Below are 21,915 nucleotides of genomic sequence, written 5' to 3'. Positions count from 1 at the left end.
GAGACGGAGACTATCGCGATCTGGAAAAACGCATGCACGAAATGCAACGCATCGATCGGCTCGTTAATCAAATTCCATCCATTTATTCGCGAGTAATTACCCAGAACAAGCGTATTAACGAGCACAAAATTAGGCTTTATCACTCTTTTGTCTCGTCGATATCGCGGAGGCCCAATAAAAAAAAGTTTTGCCGAATCCGATAATTATCGTTTTCTAACTATCGTTCTCTCGTGCCACCTGATATCCGTGATATCGCGAAGAATTCCGAGACTTTGCTAAAGTTATTATTAATTTCCTGCCTATCGAGGCTCAACATCTGGGACGCATTCAAAATTCCGAGACGTCTGCTTTTAATTAACGCCTGTTCCGTCGTTTGGCCGTAATATACACCTTCGCCGTGCAATGTATCATTAGCTTGGTCAAAAAGTGAAAAAATGGATGTATAGTCTAGAAAAAAAAAGAAAGACCACTATCTCACCGAAAGGAAAAGAAACAGAATCGAAACGGATGATTCATCCATTGATAAGATTAAACGTGTAATTACTCGTGAAATATGAATCTACAAATTAACAGCTTGAGCGAATCACGTGGCCGTGATAATTAATTTTTGTACACACTTCACGCGATGCGATCGCATGAATCAGTAACGTTCCAAGAAATCGCTTCCGATCTAACATATTTCAATATTGCACAAATTTCTTCGAACAACTTAGGGACTGTCAGTTACAGAGTAGCACTTTGCTCGCACGTACCATTTCTATTACCCTTGTCTCTCAATCATCTTTACGATTAAATACTCGTTACCATACACCGTGAAACGTCGGACTAAATACGCCAGTTTTTCTTTTCTAGAAAGAGATACTAAGCAATTAACCACCCGAGAGTTATTTAATGTCTGCATTTCTTCGAACGTTCTGCTTGCAACGTCGAATGGATCCCTTTGTCGTCCTTGCTCCCTTTACGCAGAAGTAGAAAAAAGTAGAAGCATGCACGTTGAAAGTTTCGATACATCGTGTGAATAATGTGTCTCGTTGTTCCTCCGTTATCACGATGTGGAAATTTATCGCTGGACAAACGCGTATTTGCGAAACTTGACGTTAAATGAAAACTCGCGACGCAAATTAAAACATCGACGTGGTCTCGCTTTTTCTTTGAACAGGATCATTCCTTTTTTGTAGATTTCGCGAATCATTTCACTTTGAATACAACACAAACGACGCGGGACTAGTGGGAGCGTATCCTGTTACATTTGAAAATTAGCGTTCGAGTTGTTACTTTCAGATAAATCTTCAGCGAAATCGAGAGGAACGTGATACACAGAATACGCGAATCCAATTTAAAACTTGGCAGATGCAAGAAACTGCCAGACGAATCTACATAAAGTTTGAGATTTTCAAAATCTAGTTTCAGATCCTTTCAACGCATCAAACATTTTCCGTTCCACGTCAAACTTTTCGAAAATACTTTCTCAACATCGATTTCATTCCTCTTGACTTTATTCGACGAAAGATGCCTGTCGAATTTAGAATGCCATCGGCGTTTCAATCCGAAGTTTTACAAAAGATATTTTAGATTAATTCTCTCGTTTCTAACGTCTTATTGTTTGTTAAATTAGAATTTTTCGCAATTTTGTAAAGGGATTACATAGATAGATTCTTGTATAGTGTATTGGTTCGTCATCGTGAAAGGATGTTAAACTTTTTAACTCGGGTGGCTAGCATCGCGAAAGGAATTGCAATTTTTCCGTTGAATTTGCGAGGATCGATGATTAAAGCGACTGTTGTTGTACGCTCTTTAGAAAACGAACAACTCGGACGTTATTCTCTCGCCGGGTCACTCTTTGACGTTACGAATTGCGTTCGTTTGTTACACGTCACGTTTCACCCGCAATTTTCTTCTTATCACGATGAACGTTACACCTCTTCGTAGCGAGACTTCGGACGAACTTTCTTCGACCACGGAGTTTAAAACTCGCCGAGAAATTCGACGAAAAACGTCTCTATTTACACCGGAATTTACAACTCGCAGCACGCGCGCCCGCACAATTAATCAAATTTAAAGCGTAATTTTACGCCGCATTGTATTCCACAAAGCTACGTTAAAATCTATACGCGTTGCACGTTTATTTGTTAATTTAATGGAAATTGTTTGAGAAGCTCTTTCCACGTGAATTACCACACAATTTTTTTTTTTTTTCCTCTTTTTAATTACAAGGAATAATACTTTCGAACAATCCATCGAAATTTCGAAACGTAATTCTGCATTTCATTTCTGCAAACAATGCCTGTCAATTGATTAAAAATACGCGTATCCGAGGAGAAGTAGAGAAGGGTGTAGTGATTAATTGAAATGCTTTAATTCTCTTTATCGACGAATTAAAAGAATTCCACCTGGTTTCCTTGTATCTTAACTCTATTGTTCCTTTATCATTCATTCAAAACAATAGTCGAGATATTTGTGCTTTCCTCTGGGCGCATTTTCCATTGGTATCTTCCCGAGCCCTAACAGATCCTTGGGAGAGAAATTCACCACGGGAGTCGTTAATTCACCGCCTCGAGTTTAATTAACGCGTCCCTGCTGTATTATGTATTTTCGTTGTTTTACTGTCACCGGGGGCAAGGTGTACTCGCTTATGCAAACATCGGGAAGCAACGACGAGAAAAAATAAGAAAAAAGACAGAGGAACGAATATTTTAACCTCTTGTGCTAGTAACTGGTTCGCGGACCACAACGAGTGACCAAACCGTATACAATAATTCGTTCTCTTTTTTTTAATTCATCGGTATATCACTGGATAGAAATTACTAAGAAGTAATAAATTTATTATTTTGCCTGGGTTACATTTCGATATACTTATAACTGAGAAAATATTGCAATTTGCATTGCGTGGCACGTCATTCCACCGTAAAAGATTAACCACGTTGTTCTGGCAACTGATTGCGGACCATAACGAGTGACCAAACCGTATACGTATAACTCGTCGCTTTCTATTTCTTTTGAACTCGTCGGTATGATATCACTGGATAGAAATTATTGAGAAGTAATAAACTTATCATTTGCTCTGCCTATCATTGAAATATATTTAATACTGTTAAAATTAAAAAAAATTCCTTATGTGCGTGACACGTTATTCCAGCGCAAGAGGTTAACCACGTTGCGCTGGCAACTGATTGCGGACCATAACGAGTGACCAAACCGTATGCAATAATTCGTCGCTTTCTTTTTCTTTTGAACTCGTTGGTATGATATCACTGGATAGAAATCATTAAGAAATAATAAACTTATCATTTGTTTCGCCTGGGTTACATTTAAATATACTTAAAATTGAGAAAATATTGCTGTTTTGGGCGAAATATTCTCAACGTGCGTGGCACGTCGTTCCAGCGTAACAAGAGGTTAAGGCGTCGCGTTTGTTCACGGAGAATGCATTATTTTGAGCGGTTTAAGTCCATCGTAACTGTCGGCTGCAACACGACGCAGTTTTATAGCGTAGTCCAGTCGTTTCGATAGAGGCAAGCACATGGCTATCAATTTAGAGCAGGAGAAAACGCGAACGATCAACTTAACAGTCCTTCGCGTAAAGTATCTCCTCTTTCGTCATTTCACCTTTCCCCCTTTTCCCCTTCCATCGTTCCCTTTATTTTTCCTTCTTGATCTTTCGCCACGTCGAGCAAGTTCTCTCCCTTCCTCCCAGAATCCTGCTCCGTTCCCGGACAAATTGTTTTCCCTCGCGGCACAGCGGGAAGAATACGGAATCTGCCTAAGATGAAATACGATTACCGCGGTGGTATAAATTTTTATTATACCTGAAGGATTTTCATCGAAGCTGTCGGCCTCCTTTTTACAAACGTTTCTCTGAACAGGCACTAATTCCCTCTCAGGTCGAGAGACATGCTCGTATTCCAATCGTGCAGCCAAGTGTAGACGCGTTTTACGGACAAACGAAGGAAACGATAAAATATCTGCTCGATAATATCGTTCGTGCCTTTGACGGAGAGAAATTTTATCAGTACTTCTCACGGTAATGCGGTTGATACATCAAACGTGTAAATTGAAACCACAGTTCAACTGTTTCGAAGACCTTGTAAATTAGATATATCGTGGAAGAGATACTCGTAGTCTATCTTCGCCTCTATAAAAGTAACATCTCAAGAATATCATTGGCTGTATTCACTTTATTATTATTGCTTTTATGATAATTATATATAATTAAAGAACAACTTTTTATGTTAATTATACATAACTATATAATAATTTTTTATGATAATTATATATAATTATATAATAATTTTTTCATTATTATTTATCGAATGATAAACATTCAATGTAGAAATAATGAGTAAAGAAAGAGGAATTAAAGGATGTAACGCATACAACGCATATAACAACGTTACGTAAATCGCCATTCGAGAAATTTCGCCATTTACCATATCGACTCTCGACAGAATCAAGCGAATACAATTTCACCGTCATTTTATATTCCTTTATATACAGTGACTCGCGCAATTGATCAAATGCAAAAGAAGTGTAGCGCGATTTAGCAATATTTGGAACATTCGATCAATCGCGTGTGAGTCACTACGTATCCGTTACGACGTCCCGTGCTCGCGTGGAAAGTGTCGTAAGCTGACGCTCTTAACCCGATTCGAGGCGAACGCACGTGGTCGTACAATGAACTGGAAATCCCTTACTAGAGAAGGAACCGCGGACGGGGTGGACGTGGGCGCAAGTGGAACTAATACGGGTATTACGGGTTGTTCTCTTCTTTTCTTCTTTTTTTTCCTTCTGTTTTTTTTTTTTTTTTTGCCTTTCGTTCGGTGGCCAACTATTTCGACCGGTTGCTCGCGTTAACAAGAGAGGCGGAATACATCAAAGCGTCGAAATCGTGCAGAATGTCGAATCGAAATTCGCTCGCCGTGCCCGGAGCTTGTCCCCGGGTTATCGATAACACGCCATTATATTTCCAGTTGGACAAACCAAAAACTTCCGCCCGAAATATTAAATTGACGAGGGTGAAAGTGGACACGCCGTTGGTATCCAGGCCATGTTACATCGTTGATCGATATTGCGTTTGTTAACGAGAGCCGTTTCTTTCTTTTTTTTTTTTTATTTAAATAATGGCAATAATAACCAATTTCCTTCTCTCTCTCTCTCTCTCTCTCTCTCTCTCTCTCTCTCTCTCTTTCACATTTCACCTTTTTCACGTTTGTCGCGCGAATTCAGATCAAAGGTTCGGGACGTTGCGACGCGGTTCACCAATCGATGAAATTACGGATAAAAAAAAAGGAAGGAACACTGCGAATAACCAAAGTAGAAAGTTAGAACCGAAATAAATTGGATTTCATTGAAACGAATGAAAATTACGAAACGGCGGGAATTGTTGAAATCGCAAGATTACATAAAGACGTCGAGATTTCGAACCGTTAGCTCGGATCGTTTTCTTACGCGAGAATTCGGGGAATTTCCGATTAAATTTATAATGTTGAAAGTAGTATTTGCTACGTCTATCCTTTCTCTTGTGACTCGAAAAATTATCTGCAGTATATAACGACCGAGGTAGCAATTACTCTTACATTTGATGCGAAAGATATTTGATGCGCCAATTGTGTGATCTTTGCAGCATTGTTAAACGACAGCGAACACGTTCGATAGTCGTCGTCGCGGAAATGGTAATTAAAAGTGGAGAACAGGATGGCACGTCTTCGAGGGCGTGACCCTTTGGAATCTTCGCGCGATGTCACGTCGCGCGCCTGAATAATTCCCATTACCTCTAGCATGCTAATTGCACGGGAATAAAGCTGAAAGATCGGGTGCAAATAATTTATTCTTTCATTTCATTTCTCCGGCCGGTCGCGTAACGCGAGTTCACCGGTTCCTCTCTGTTTGTAACTCTCGCCGCCACCGGCGAAGATTAAAACCATCCGGGATAATGAGAACTGTGTGGTGGCACTCCTTCTCGACATTCCCTCTCCCCTTTGCAGCTTTCTTCCCGTCTCTTCTTTGCCGCGCGTCTACACCGCTTTCGAGAAGCACTCTCTCTTTCTCTCTCTCTCTCTCTCCGCCTGTATTATTTCTCCCTCGCGTCCGATGCGCAACTCTCTTCTCTCCGCGATTTTTTCACGCGTGTCCCTTCTATTATTTCAAATATGTACAAGCATTTGCAGCGCTATAGGGAGAGGCGCCATTCGTATTCCAGCGCGTGGCTCCAGCGAAACAATCCCTGTCGTAGAAAGTGAGCGATGTTCCTTGAGCACTGATGGCCACCTTTGTTGTTTGTATCGTTTACGGACAGTTATTAAATTGCAAAAGGTATTAAGTTGCAACTCGTATTGATTACAACAATACGAAGCTACCCACGCAATTTTCTCTTAAACTAATCGCTATGGAGAAAAAATGTTTCGAATGAAATTTTACTACGTTGCTTCGAGAAGGATATCTTATAGTGGCCACAAATGTTATCTAGGTGATCATGCCGAGCTTCCAAGGTGACCATTATTCTTTTAAATGGAACTTTATATTTTCACAAGTTCACAGTCTTGTGGGTGTCACATCAAGACGAATTCAGCGATCTAGAACAAACAAAAGTCACTTCGAAATCGTGACCACATAGACAAGATTCGTGGCTGCCATAACATGTCCCTTTCGAAACAACGCAAGTTTTACTTGAAATATTTTTCTCTATTGCGAATAGTTTCAGAGAAAATCACGACAGACACCTTGTATATGATGTTTCTAAAATTTTCTACCACGTTCCAGCGACGAAATAAAAATTCAGAATCTTTCTACAACAATTTCTACGCCAGTTATCTCTCCTAACTAATGGAGAATACATTGTAAATAAGAAAATAAACTTTTCCCCCTTTTGATTAACCAAAGTCACCAACAGAAGATTGAAATTAACGTGTTCGCGAACGATCATTCGCGATACGATCACCGGAAGTGGTTAAAGGAGTGATACACCAACAGATAAAATTTATCGAGGTTACATTTTACTCGAGGGATGGTCGAAGCAGACAGCCGAGTTAAGAAGATCGATAGCCGCCGCGATTACGCGATGCAACTTAAAGTATGAACGAAGGTTTCCACGTGATTATGATGCAATAAACGACGGGGATATAAATGAACACTGATAGTCGAGCCTGGAAATTGAGGATCGGATATCGCGTGATATATATCGCACAGCCTGGAAAAAAAAAAATGTAACAAATGAATTTCCAAGCAAGCAATAACAGCGCGCGTTCCTTGACTACTGTTCGATAAAACTTCCCATGTAAATTTCGACGTTCGAAAGGATGCTATCTCGCTACTCGTTACGCTCCATGCTCTAGTAATTACAACAAATCGATCAATGGATCGATAGCGAGTGAAACGTGTGATTACGTCTGTCGAAAACGTCCTTCGATTCTCAGTTCTCTCAATAGTGTTTCATTATTCGATCTTCTCGTGGCCATGATCGAGAAAGCTTCTTTCGTTCCTCCGTTGAGCTGTCTTTAGACTCGTGCTTAAATCAAGTCAACAGCTCGGACTTCCTTTTATAATTTGCTGATAATTATTACGAACGTATACATTTTGGTGTCGTATGTATTTGTAATAGCGTAATATCTGAACAGACTGAAATGAAGTTTAATGAAATGTCGATGTACAACGATATTCTTCCCACTCGAAAAATTTTCTCTAACGATGAAAATTCGAACAATTTTACGACACGGCATCGTTTCTCTTTAAACTTTTAGATTGCCGTGTTTGTATGGACAAGCCTGCTCGCTTTACTTCGCCACGAGGAAGCTACCCTTCTCAGAGACATTTTGTCGTACGTGTCCGCAATTCAACGGCGATTCACGCGAGTTTACAAGAAACGTAACAGCGAGTGATCGCTGTCCGACAGTCGACGACGGGGGAAAAAAGTCCTTCTCAAAGTCGGGCGAAACTTTCCTCAGGGGTGTTCGAACCGGCGTTGACGAACCAAGTAAGCAAGTAAGCGCAACGCCCACGGTGAAGTCGGAGAAGAAGGGACGAAAGAAGGAGGACAGTTGTCTCGGCGCATCGATAAATTCAATTCCGTGATTGCCTCCCGCGTAGAACGCTCCTAAACTGGAAACATTCCGAACCGGCTAAAACGAAACGACGAACTCCCGTCGATTCGATCGGCGAATTCGATTTATTGAACGCGACTGGTTAAGGTTGACCGTGGCTCGCGTACCACGCGAATTAATTAATCGTTTCACGGATTACGAGCTCACGACTTCGTAACACAAACACTCCAAGGATATTTTAAGAAATACATTTTCAGTGTTCAACTTTATTTAGAGGAAACTAGGATAAAAGCGAGTCAAACCAGGTAGTATTGTCTTTCTAAAATAAGAATTTCGATCGTTGAATTGTGGCGTGATATTCGAGTGGATCTCACGACATTGTGTGACAAATTTCAGAACACATTTAGTGTTTCACACAGGCAGAGTTAAAATTTTTGACTCTGAAGGGTTTCAATGTTTTGTGAGTGAAGTGATTGTTTTCTAGTGTTTTATATATTTTATTATATTTATATTATATATATTTGTATATTATATATTATATTATAATGTATATTATATTTGTACACTATATATTTATATGTTTAAATAATTCAATTTTTTTATAAATACGGTAAAAGTTCCTAAACTACTAACAAACACAATTTTTTATAAGACTAAAAAGAATAACTTTATATCTGTTAAAATTGTTAAACATAATTGCTTTTACTATTTTTTAACTAATAAAAATAAAAATTTCACATCTTTTAATAGATACCCGGTTTTACCCATCCTTTTGGAATAAAACCAGGTATTTTTATACCTCTAGAAAATTTTATTTTCCCGTAAGCCAAACAATCTTTTCCAAAAAGTTTGATCATTTTCTTATTGTGTAAGGTCCAATTGAGAGATGTAGTTTTGTGCGAATTTTTTTTTTTTTTTTTTTTTCTCTTGTCATCCGATTTTACGTTACGAAGCCAAATATATTAGATGCCCAGTTTTACTCTATTTTCTCCTACTTTTTAAGTAGTGATTTGGAACATAAGTGACTGTCGATATTTTTTGTTTGATTCTTGATTCTGAGATGTACAGTGTCTCTCCGAACGAGTCACTTGGATTGTCATTCAAAGTCGAGTAAAACGACCTGAACCAGATAATTGATTTTCGACGTAGAATGGTCACGGAAATGTCTGAGTTCCAGCTGATATACGAAGACAACTAATCGATATACCTTTGAAACGAGGTCAACAACTCTTCCCCCAGAGGAGTTGCTTCCTGAAATGATAATTCATAAATAGAATTACAATCTGGCAGAGTAACATGCGAGAAAACTGACTGCGACCGCAGTTGCGAGAAAAAGTCGAGAATAACTCAGATGAAATTCTTGTCGAACGATAAAATGTAGAAATTCTCGTTACGGCCTGAAAATTTTCCAACGACACGCGTATCGTGTCGGAGTCGTACGTTTTCTCTGCATTATTTCCACGAAAACGGAGGATTTCATCGATCCCGAAAGAGCCATTCGCGTAAGCTCAACGCTCGTTGAGTTTTTGAAAAATAGCATTAGTTGAAACGTAGGAGGTGCGTGGCCAGGAATGGAAAATGACGAACCAAAGGAAAAGTAGGACGATTCTTCCTTCGGTGAAGGGAAGGTAACTGTATAAAGTGCAAATCAAAAGTTTGACACGTAATTGAAGAGACACGTAATTCATTTTGGAGAAACGCTAGCTTTAAAACACGGTCAAGTTGTGTATCAAGCGTGAAGGCAGGATTAATGGACTTTGAAGCAGATTACACGTCATAGTGTGCAAAGCGTCAGCCATTAATTTCGTTTAGGATAATTCGTTATTAATGAATGCACAATTTCCCAGCAAACCCACGTTGTTATTTGTTGCAGTATTAAAACTGCCAAGCCCGCCGAACGATATTTCTATTGTAATCTGTTAATGTAATCGATAATCCGTTTGACGAATAACACACACCTTACCGAAAGAGTCTCAGAAATTCATTTGACCTTTCAGGAACGCGATCCCCTTTGCACCGCTTGTTTCGCCAAGTCAGTCTCTTGGCGAAGCATGTTCGACGTTCAGACTGATCTAACGCGAGGAATTCGGGAAAAGTTTTGCAAAGAGAAACGAAACGCGTAATCCGGCTCAATCGATTTCACTGATCGCGCGAAAAGGGGCGGACGTAAACGCGGGTCGTTTTCATCGGTCACGTAAACTTCATTAAAACGGACAATATTGCATCTACACACCGTGTACAGAAGGCCGTGGAAGTAATCAAGGATCAGGGACTTCCAATTAGAAATGCCTCTCGTCGGCTTCGACGCGGTGGCCGCAATGAAACCAGCGGTGAACGAGATTGATTAACGGGATTTACAAAGAGAATGCTACCGGCCGGCCGCGTATTTATCCGTATTATTTCAACGTGTGTCCCAATTCAGGCGATCGGAAATATCGAGCTCTCTTTCAGATCGCTTTTGCCCTTTGTCTCTGAAGGAGAAGAATTGACCGAGTTGACGAGCGTTCTACGAACGGAATTATCCAGGCTATCGGAAACAACCGCTGCATCGAGTTTCGTTTTCCCCACCGTAACGTGATCATTCCCGATCGCGTGTAAAGTTCGACATTTTGAGAGCAAAGTGCATCTCACTTCCGAGATACATTTAGATTCGATGTGTATTTATATTTAGTTTCAACCGTAATACGCGGACCAAGAATCGATTAAATTGCCCTTTTCGTGTCTTTCTCATTTCTTTTTTCTTTTTAGTTTAAATTGTAATGCAACTATTCCTCCACACTAATTTTTTTTAGGTCGATTAAATTGATCTTTCAGCTTGTTAAGAGGGTATTCTGATAATCCGGCTTAAAAAATCAATTTTTTTTTTTTTTACATTTTTTCAAAGTATAATATATGCTTTCGAAAATGTCTTTGTAAAACGATTTGTTTGAATTCGTAAAGTTAGCAAAGTTATAGATGTTTAAAGGAAACCGCTCGCAACATAAGTATGAATATTTTTGTACCAGCAACTTCAAATGTGTTTTTCTCGAATCCATATTTTTTAAACTTGCTGACGGGATATCTCGCGTTTCAGTTGACCAATTGACTTGAAATTTGGAGGAGATCTTCATCGGATATACCTTCATCGCATGAACAACGAATTCCAAAATCTGATGTTTATTTCTATTTTTTCTTTTTTTTTTTTTTCACCCAAAGGACTAGGAAAGCACAAGAAAAATCGATATTTTAACTTCAAAATGCTACCATTTTTTTCAATTTTCGAAATTTCGCTGTTTCCATGGTTCATGGCGATAGTCATATTTATACTAATTAAGATGCATTTTGGTTTTTTAGTTTCAAATAACCAGGTAGACCGGAATTACGTCAGCCGTTCGAACCCGTTTTTAAAAACATGCTTGACCTAAGGCTATGTAATTTCAACAATTTTCATTAATTTCGTTAAAAACAAAATTGTAAATACTCTCTAAGTATGAATAAATCTGTGTGCGGAAACTGCATACCAAAATGTACCATGGTTCCCTTAAAGAAAAAAACATCTCAAAAAATTCGATTTTTTCAAGCCGGATTATCAGAATACCCCCTTTAAGTACTATCTACAATAAATAATCGAATCGATTCGATTACCGTTATCGAGCGATTTTTCGCATCGGTGTTCGGGAAAGCCTAAACGTTCGCGGTTGCAGCCTGTCTCTGCATCGCTCATATTTTAATACGAGCACGAACTGAGAAGTTATAATGTAAAAGTAGGGGAGGCCAAGTTTTCGTGGAACTCGTCGCCGCGACTGGATAAACTTGTTTACCCGACTAAAAGTAAGACAGCGCGTTGTTTGCGAATGAATACATACGAAAGCAGCTGCCATGCATAAGTAAAGGGTAGGAAAACTATGTTACGCGTGTACGTCTGTAGCGGAACGCGTTCCAAACGACAAGAGTTCCAAAGAAATTGCCACGTTCCTCTGGCAACCGCTGTTCATGCCGTTCGATAACCAAAAAAGCCCGCAGTTTGTAAGCAATTTTTAACCATAACCGTAGCTGCTTGGAATATCCAACTTTCTTATTTCTCGAGTCGGATGAAATTTGCTTTTCAATTCCTCAAATTCGGATTATGAAATCCGTCTTCACCCTTTCTCGAAAATGACAAAACAAAAAAGAAAAAAACAAAAAAAAAAACATTCGAGATAGTAGCCATTCGAAAGTTGTCTATTAAAGTTACTAAGAGTCCCTCTCTTCTTGTATGTACATAGTAGATTATGTTCGATTTGCCGAACAATATCGAGAAATGGCCGTCCCCCCTGTCTCTCAGGCGGTTCTGTCGATTCATTATTAAATCGTCATCGCGGAGTATTGACAGATGCAGGCCAACGTCAGGAATATTAATAGACAGTTCGGCACAGATATTTCAATCGAGAGGAAGGTCAAAATCTAACCACACCGGCGCTCGTTTCCGCTTATAGTCACGCAGACGCGAAGAACTAGTTCCTCAGCGTCGGCTGACCCATATGATGGACATTAACGAGGAAAGATGGCCGATCGGAGGCAGGGCAAGAAAGAGAGAGAGAAAGAGAGAGAGAGAGAGAGAAAGAGCGCTTCTATTTTCTCTCCGTGTTACGGAGCAATGGATAATTGGTTCTAATAGGCGTCTTGAGGTTGACCGCTGTTAAAGAACGAGAAGAAGCTCGTCCTTTCTTTTTCGTTCCAGTCCCAAAGGTACGGAGGACGTAGTGTTTCCTACAATACGTACACACACGGTACTCTACGCGTGTTGAAACGAGTCTCAGGAACGTATATCTGCAGTGTCACATTACGTTATGTCCGCATTAGTTGTTACCAGTTTCATCCATTCTCGTCGGGGAGCCACGACTCTTAATCGTGCCTAACGTCGTCGTGTTTAATGGTGAAGCAGCATTAAAAGGAGATAACCACGGTTACGATCGTAATAAGTTGTATCCAACGTTAACTGGATAATGTCCTTATTTGTACGGAACAAATTTTGAACTTGCTTCGTCTCTCCGCATCGAGTATATATGTATGGCTCGCGTATACTCGTACCTTTACGTGTGATCTTTTACGAGCAGAGTATAATGGAGGTTGAAAATAATTCTAACTACGTGCTAAAAAGGTTGCACGATCGTATCGTCGTAAACGTTCACGTAAACCACTCGTAGAGAGAATGATGTACAGCTAAACGAATCTTAAGTCTCCAGCGCCATTGAAAATCCTAATACGTGTCAATTTCGTCTTTCAGATATCTGTCTGCAGGAGCAGAACGAATTTCATTCGAACTCCCACTTGAACCAATTATTCCGATGTAATTGACGAACCACGACAATTCCTGCTCGAATCTAATCGTCTGAACGATTACGGCAAACAGCGTAATTCTAAACGGAGCAACGACTTCTCCGGGTAACGACGAGGGGGGCAAACTAGCTTCGGATTAATTGAATAATTAATCAGCGCGCAGGTGAAGACCACTGCGAATGACGTACCGGTAATCTTCATCCATGGTGGAATGACAACACTAACGATCCATCCATGGTGAATCTCGTTGTCTGTCTCGCGAACTTCAACTGAAGCTGCACCTGGCAACTGCATTTTCCAAAAGGCGAGGAAACGGCAAGCTTCGGAGGAAAGTTTCGAGAAAGCCCGGCAGAAGAAGAAAGAACAAGTTGCACCGTGGACTGTATAGGTTATATTACTTCACATTCCAGACAGGTCGGCTCATATCCATTTACGAGCGATACAGCCCTCCAGTTGATAAGGCGAATTTCCGATCGATAGTTGGCGAAACTCCGGGGACACGTGTCGGGGACCGAAGTTATAGTGAAAATAAAGAGAACGCGCGCCGTTCCGATTTGTCTTGCCAACGACTGCTGCTGCTACTTGCAGGAAGGACGACATGATATAACGGAATAGACGATAATGGCGAAGTGAAATTTCGCGATTGAATTGGAAGATCATATCGTATTGGAAAATCTTGTTAAAAAAGAAAAAAAAAGCTTGGTAATGGCTTTTGAAATTTCAGCGTAATTACGTTAAACTGCTGCACACCCGATTGATTATGATTGAACTGCGCGTTTTAGTAGAATGTGATTTTCTATGTCTCGTAGCTTCATTTTCATGTATTATCAACTTTCTTGAAAATGCTTTTCAGCCTGTAATTACATATAAACGCGTAATGATTAAAGCATTCGGAACGATCGAGGCTGGCAATTGAATTACTACCATTAAAGCAGAAACTCGGATATTATTATTCCAATGATCGATCCGGTTAGAAATTGTATGAATTTACATACTTTCGATACTACGTTCGATTTTACGGTTGTCCTTCGCGAAATTAACGCGTAACGGGTAATTTGTTAGCCTTAAGGAAGCGTAATTACCCGGAGAGGATTTGTCTTCTCTGCGTAAATTTTCGAGATAAAAGGGGAGAGGTGGAACGTTGCGACCAATTGATCGTAAAACGTCGTACACGTTGTCCTTTGAACTCTCCTTTCCAGTACCTTGTAATTTCGCCTTTGTAAAACGAAATAATAATTATCTTATCATCGCGAGTAATTAATATTCTCTGTGTATTTTTTTACTGCCCGGCGTACTCAACGTTTCTTCGATTACCTTTCTCCTCCTTTCACTCGCCAATGTACTAACTTGTTTCCCTGCTCTTTTATTACAATTTGGTATTTTTTACGTTGCCGTATTTATCAAGTTGCGAGACACAGATGGACAAATAGAGAGAGAACACAACTATATTTTATTGCTTTTCAAATATCAATTTACAACGGGATATATATGTGACGTTTGAAAAAAAAAGAGGAACAAATAAAATGGAATAAATATTTACCCAGTGCGAGCAAAACAAAGAAATGGATTAGTGAACTGGAATTTAATCGGGAACTCTGCACGTGAATTTTACAAAACGGACATATCTCTCGTGCAATTCAGTTGATCAATTATTTTCCATTGCTAGCTGATATTAAAAATCATCGCCATTCGTGTATGTCGAATTCTAAAATTAACAAACGGAAGAGCGACGTGCTGAAAAGAATCTTCACGCTTTCTACCGATAAACGATAGTGAATAAATCAAGTCTGTCGAAGTCTGTTCAAAAATAAGAGGCATCCGTCGAGGCGAAGACTTTTCTCCAAATTTCACATGCCGAGTAGCTCGTTCGTTCAGCGATGAAAATTCCGCGAGAAGCTCGGAAGAGTCAGGGGATCCCCGGACGCTGACTCAGAATGCAAATCAATTATAAACAGCTCGTTCAATTTTCCAACGTCACGACGTTTCCAACGAGTCCCGAGCGCCAAGATAACGATTCGAGTGAACGCATTGGCGTCGCTGATGCGCCAAGGATCCGTCTGACGACCTATTTCGAGCTGCGTGGCACGGACGCGCAAGTCGAACGTTGCACAAGCCTCGTCTACCTACCGGTGATCGGTGGATATGTTATGCAAATTCAATTTGCGCCGCGCGCTCCACGGCGTTGCGCCTAATTTCCCTTAGAACGAAATTATAAGCCCGTAACGAGATTTACGATGACGTGCGTGTACGGCAAAGACGACGACGACGACGACGACGACGACGACGACGACGACGACGACGACGACGAATACGCGGAGGACCAAGAGGTATACCCGCGGAGAGATGGATAAGACTCGGGGCTCTCTTTCTTTCTCTCTCTCATCTGTACGTTTACGTTGTGCCACTTGTCGCATTCTTCGTGACACGTTCGAAAACTTGAAACATCGGCTACATGGAACGGGCAGACGCGATAAATTAGCCTGTGCACCGCCGCCGCCACGAATCTCCTTATTTCCACGGTTGTCGCCACGTTCGAAACAGTTAGAGGAATTTCGGTGAACACGGCCACGGTTTAGTCGATTGCGCGGCTCTGCGCCGAGGATCTTTCAACATGCTCCGACGAAAATACTCCAATACGCCTTTTATAAATATTGTAGTATCTCTAGGTCACTGTCGTAGATCGTTGTTTATATTTTTAGTTGCGTTTAATTATAAATGGCATGTAATGTTTAATGCTTGTAGCGACCTCTACTTTGAAGTATTTAGATCAACGATATCTATGTTCATTAAATCTCGCTCCGTCGAGATGTGTATTTAATGTAAACAATAGAATATTTAAAAATTGCTAGTAATTTTATTATCACCATGGAAATGTTTACAGATACTTATACATATTGTAACCATAGTAGAAATTCTTCATTCGTTATTTAACTTCCATTATTTAATCTAATCTTATATATTTTGTTATATTGATAATATTTTTATATAAACAACTAAAATTAATTACGGAGTTATTATTTATTTGTAGTATTGTGATACAAATATAAATTATCATAATCACTACATGCTGATAATAGGATTTCTTTTATTGCTTTAGAGAGAGTCGAGCGAACTGTAAAACAAAGTCGATTAAATTATAAAAAAGAGTTGATCGAGTTATTAAAAAGGAGTTTTATTCGAATTGTGACTGTGTATATTAGTTGTTAATCATCATTGTGTTCATTGTCAGTATTGTTGTTAAATAAATATTATTTATATTTAATCTCTACAATATGTATCACGCGTTTTACACGAAATGCTTCGAAACTTTACGAGCATCATTACTGTCATTATTACATTGCATTACGTGGCTAAAGTTTCAAGTAAATCTGGGAATGTACGTTGCGGAAGAGAGTAGAAGTAAAAGCTTTCATAAAATGCTTGGTCGAATTTACGAGCAAGCGAGCATTTCCCTGTGTTGTACGCGCGCTACCAGTAAGCTGTAGGACGTGCCTGACGCAGGATGGTTCGAGGCTTATTCTACTTCGAGTTGCCAGCAACTTCAAGTTGGATCGTTTCTTTTGCATATTCTACCAGTTAATAACGTATAGAAACTAAAGTGAAGAGACACAAGGGCGTAACTAAATAACATTAATAACATTTTAGCTCCCAGCGAGTCTGAAGATTGTAAAACGCTCGTACGTATGTCCATTAAATTTTATTACCTATTAAGTCACCACTTAATTCGACCATCGGTCATTTTTGTACATTGACGTATTTTCTCTTTTTTTTTTTTTTTCTTTTTCAACATTTCTCGTCATCTCGGGGGGGAAGCATGCAATCAACGTGGATGATCGTTCCACGATGTTATTGCAAAATATTGCCATCGCGCGACGTTCATTAACACGACTGTTACGATTTTCATCGACTAAATTGCAAGCACGAAAAAGAATCTGACGTTAAGTAAAAGAGCATAGGATGATATTAAGAGGTATAATCTGCGTAAAACGTAGAACGAGGCAAGGGGCAAGTCAAAATAAAGACATTCTAAACGATTAGAAGGTCCGCGCTGCTTTACACCTGAAATTGCGAAAGCGCGAACTCCGGGCAAACAATGTCAACGAAAATTAATAATGTTTACGTCGTGGTGCAGCGTTTCCTGTTATCGTCTGATGTTATCGTTATTGTTATCGTCGCTACTATTGTTTCCGCTATTATCCCCGCCGTGGCGGCAACATGCCCGGAATTTATCGTCGCCGAGAAAAACGCGCGCATTCGTTAATTACCGCGCGCGTCACCAGCTCGATTCCTCGTTAATATTTTGCGGCTCGCAGCTTTCTTTGAAGAGGACGAAAGAGCCCGGGTTGTTAAAAACCCTGGTACGCGATATATAAAGTACACGTCAGAATTGATCGTAAAATCAATTATTGCTCGTAAATTCCTTGTCTGCGGGCAAGCCCCCGATTCTGCTGTGATTCTCTGCAAAATTCGGACGGCAAGACGCCTCCTACCAGCAGGAATGGCCCGGCGAAAGAAATCGAGGTACACGCTGCGAAAAATCCGGGGCATCGGACACGACTTCCGGCTACACTTTCATAAAAGATGTCTCCATCTGCCGGCTGTCCTCGTAAAGGGGCGTACCGTGAATTTTAACGAGTGCCAGTCGTTAAAGAGATCGCGATCTGCACAGAGACGGAGGAGCGGTAATTTAATTTAATACTCGTAGAAGCGCGCAGTCTACTCTTAAAGGGATACCGTGCTGTCCACCGTTACATTTGAACCGTCCATTAAAAGGGGAGTCGTGAAAAAAGACGCGCGCCGTTCGTTCATCCGGCCCCGGCGTTGATCGCGCGAGTGGCACCAGATTGAAAACGCGAGAAAATAACGACAAGCGTAATGGCAAGCTTGCCCCGTCTGCTTTTTTTTCTTTTTTTTTTTTCTTTTTTTCTTTTTTTGCGCGCGACTTTGCTAACGGCGAGTATCAATTAGAGAGCAGCTCTTCAGCATTCGATTCCCTTTCGAACGCGGTCAATTCGTGTCAATTCATTAACTCCGTAAAAGCGCGGTGGTCTAATTCCCGCAGTTTTCGAGGCAATCAAGGAGAAAGCGACGCTTGTGGACGTTCGTAAATCACCTCCGATGATTTATCTCCCCAATTATCTGTATTAGCTTCTCGCGTGTAAGTAGCATTGGGCTCGTTGTCTGTATTATCCGTTTCCACGGATAAAAGAAAGAGAGAGAGACTACGAGTCTACGAATTAACAGGGAAGAGTGGCGAATCGTGAAGGAACGTTCGCGAATAAAGACGTTTTAGACGAACGTAGGCAATGGCAATAAGTACGAAACCGACACGGCACGTTGATTCCGGTTTGAATCGTGACAAATCGTGAAGGACCGGTGACATTTTCTAGCTGGTGCACGGACCGATGCTCCAGCGAATCGGCTACGGGGCTAAGTAGCGAAAATGATTCCGTCGTTACCCGTGGCCTGTATCTGCGAGTCGATCGTCACGAAAGTTTAGCGTACCGTAAATGTCGCCCGTTAACTTCTCTTTGCGGCATTATTTCACGCTTTCGACGCCGTGTCCGTCTGTAATTGGTATCCTCGTGGAGCGGAGCGGGTCCGGTCGCGTTTTAGCGGTCGTTAAATTTCAGGGAACGCTGTCCCACGGCGTTACTTTCTCCGGGTTTGTTGCGTTCTCGCGTTCAATCTCGCCGGTGAATCGCCGGTCGGTGGACGCGAGCGTAGCGTGATACACAAAGTTCGAAACAAAAAAAAAAAAAAAAAAGGAACGTAAAAGAAAAACTTCGATCTCGCGTGCACGTCACGCAACGCAGATTTTTAACACAAAGTTGCGCAACGCAAAGTTTCTGAAACGTTTCAGCGAGTATTTGCAGTGTTTGCTCGGCGAGAAATAAGACAAATTCACGCATCTTGCGCTGAGCGTGTCACATCGCGAAATGTAATCTATCAAAAAAATTGGCAACAAGAGTGTCGTTTATCTTCGTTCGATCCTTAGCAGTGGTAGTAGCTTATCCCTAAAAGACAAAAATCGCGTGAAATATTCGTTTCAACAGACGGCAAACGCTTAAATCAATTTATTAGCCGTGCGAAAGCGTGCGTTTCGTGATTATCAGCGTAAATAGATATTTATTTTAGAATATACACACGCCGATCGCGCTATTCCATCGCGCGCGCAAACTCAATCAGCGTATTTGTTACGAATAAACGTCGATGGGAGGAAAATGGTTGGGATTAATTTGATTCGATTGTAAACTTACGGAGATAACTTTTGCAAAAAGCGAGAAAGGAAAAAAAAGAATCGAATTATCATTTACGTGTTTTTAACGTCGCGAAAATCGTACAAGTGAGCCAGAAGAGTTCATCGACTTTGAAGAAGAAATTCTTAAAAGACTTTTTGGCGTGAAAACACTTTCCCGCTGAACAACTGCCGACTGCCACCGAACGAGTCGAGTTGAGAATAAAGTAAAAGTAGAAAAGGACGAGTGTTGTGCAAACGAGCTGGTATCGGTGCTTGCAGACAGTCATTTGCTCGATCCATGGTCGCGTGGAATGCCGGGTGTTTTCGGATCGTGATGATGTTCGTCGAAACGATCAGTGCCGCGCGATAATAAGGAAGCCAGTCGTGCGCGACAGTCTCGCGGTTTACGACGAAGAGAACGCGGTTCCCCGGTACTGGTGGGAAGAAAGGCGGGTTAATTAAAACAATAAAGTTCTTACGTCGCACGGACGAAGAAGCATCGTGGCACGGCGACCGTGATTGATGGACACGTCAGTGGAAGAACAACTGACCGACATCGTTCAAGATAGACGAGAGCTGCGCTACGATCCTCGAGAAACGTCTCGTCTAATTGTATCCGCTTTTTCCCTCCCCTTTTCCCTCGAACCAGACCTACGGAGTAACAGTTCCACTTCTCTCTTTCTCTCTCTCTCTCTCTCTCTCTCTCTCTCTCTCTCTCTCTCTCTCGCTCTCTCTGTCTCTCTCCCCTCGAGAAGATAAAATAATTAAATCGTTCCGAGGTGGAGCGACGTCTGCCGCGATCGATCGTGAATGAACCAGCACAGTCGCTAAACAGTTATACCTCCTGGTGTAACGTCGTTGCTCTGATTTATTGACTGGCAATTTATTCGTACGTACGAATCGTTAAATAGTCAATCGATGTATCAATCGATATCTATTCCATCTCTGGATGGATTGCGGATTTTTATCCATTTATGGAAAATTTCGGGCGAATTCAGATAAAATTTTATATGAAATATCCAAAGTATAATACCCGTTGTAACATTTAGTAAATAAAGCGTATTTTTTCGCGGAACCTTACTTTTTTTAATCACATTCAAGAGGAATGTGAAATTTTATATGAAATATCCAAAATACAACATCCATTGCAATATTTAGTAAATAGTAAATAAAGCACATTTTTCTCTGAATCTTATTTTTCTAATTACTCATTAAAAATATGTATTCGCATAAACATTCATAGCGTAGGTGCAGATGACAACAGCTTAGGGATGAACGTAAGGATTTAAGATCCTTTTAAAAGGATTTGGATAGTGAAAATGTTTGTATTTTGAAACACGTTTTAAAGTTTAAATCGTGGACGAGTTTTCCCGTGTAATTTAACAAATCGCTTTTTCATTATCTTCTGCTTCGATTGTTCTTGATCACGTTATGGATAATTAATTCGACGAAATTATATTTTGGAAAATTAATGAGAAAAATATTTAAACCTAGGTACTGATAAATTTAAATATAAATCCATGTATTATACGTATCTCTACAGAAAAGAAATTCTTTGATTCTTCACACATCTTTATTTCAAATATCTTTCCAGCAAATAATCGGATAACTTTGTAGAAGCAAATGTGTGAAAATCAAAACGAAATTTCGGTAACGGAAGCCAATGTGAGAGGATTCTTCTGAAATCTATTTCTCGTTAAATAAAATACGTTTGGAATGTAGCCTACACAAAGAAATTAATAAAATATTCCGTTTCACGCGCGAATTTTCCCAGAATGGCTGCGAATTCACGAAATCCAAAATCGTATCGAAACTCTATGCACAACAGAACAGAATTTTTCCGTATTTGGGAATTGCGTGGAGATTTCGCGCAAGCGAAAACGTTTTTCCATGTATCCTCGGCAGAATAAACAAAAGTGTTACCCGATTTCCTTCGTTTCTTTTTCCCCCGGCCGTATACGTGCGCATTTTTCCGAATCGTATTCAGAAAAACGTCGGCTCGGGAATATTATTTCACCAAATATCAATATACACAAATCTGGGAGTCGGAAATTTCTACGACTACTCTGGCTAATAACCACGCTTAATATTATTTTCCTCTTTGAAGAACTTGCCTTTAAGTCTCGGGGAGAGAAAGTTTATGAAAGGGAAATTGTTTAAAAACTTGCGGATACTTTGGTAAGCAACTTCAAACAGATTCGCGATAAAACGAAAATGGCATATGGGTGAAACAAATATTTAATTTCGTCGTCTGGCTTGTCAATATTTTTTGTAGACGTAGCGATTTACTTTCCCAAAGCTCCCTGTTTCTAGCGAAATTTACTTCACATATCTGAAATTGAT

This window comes from Frieseomelitta varia, unplaced genomic scaffold, assembly GCF_011392965.1.
Source record: "Frieseomelitta varia isolate USP_RPSP 00005682 unplaced genomic scaffold, Fvar_1.2 scaffold_936, whole genome shotgun sequence".
In the NCBI taxonomy this organism is placed as follows: domain Eukaryota; kingdom Metazoa; phylum Arthropoda; class Insecta; order Hymenoptera; family Apidae; genus Frieseomelitta; species Frieseomelitta varia.
Note: the sequence above shows the minus strand (reverse complement) of the source record.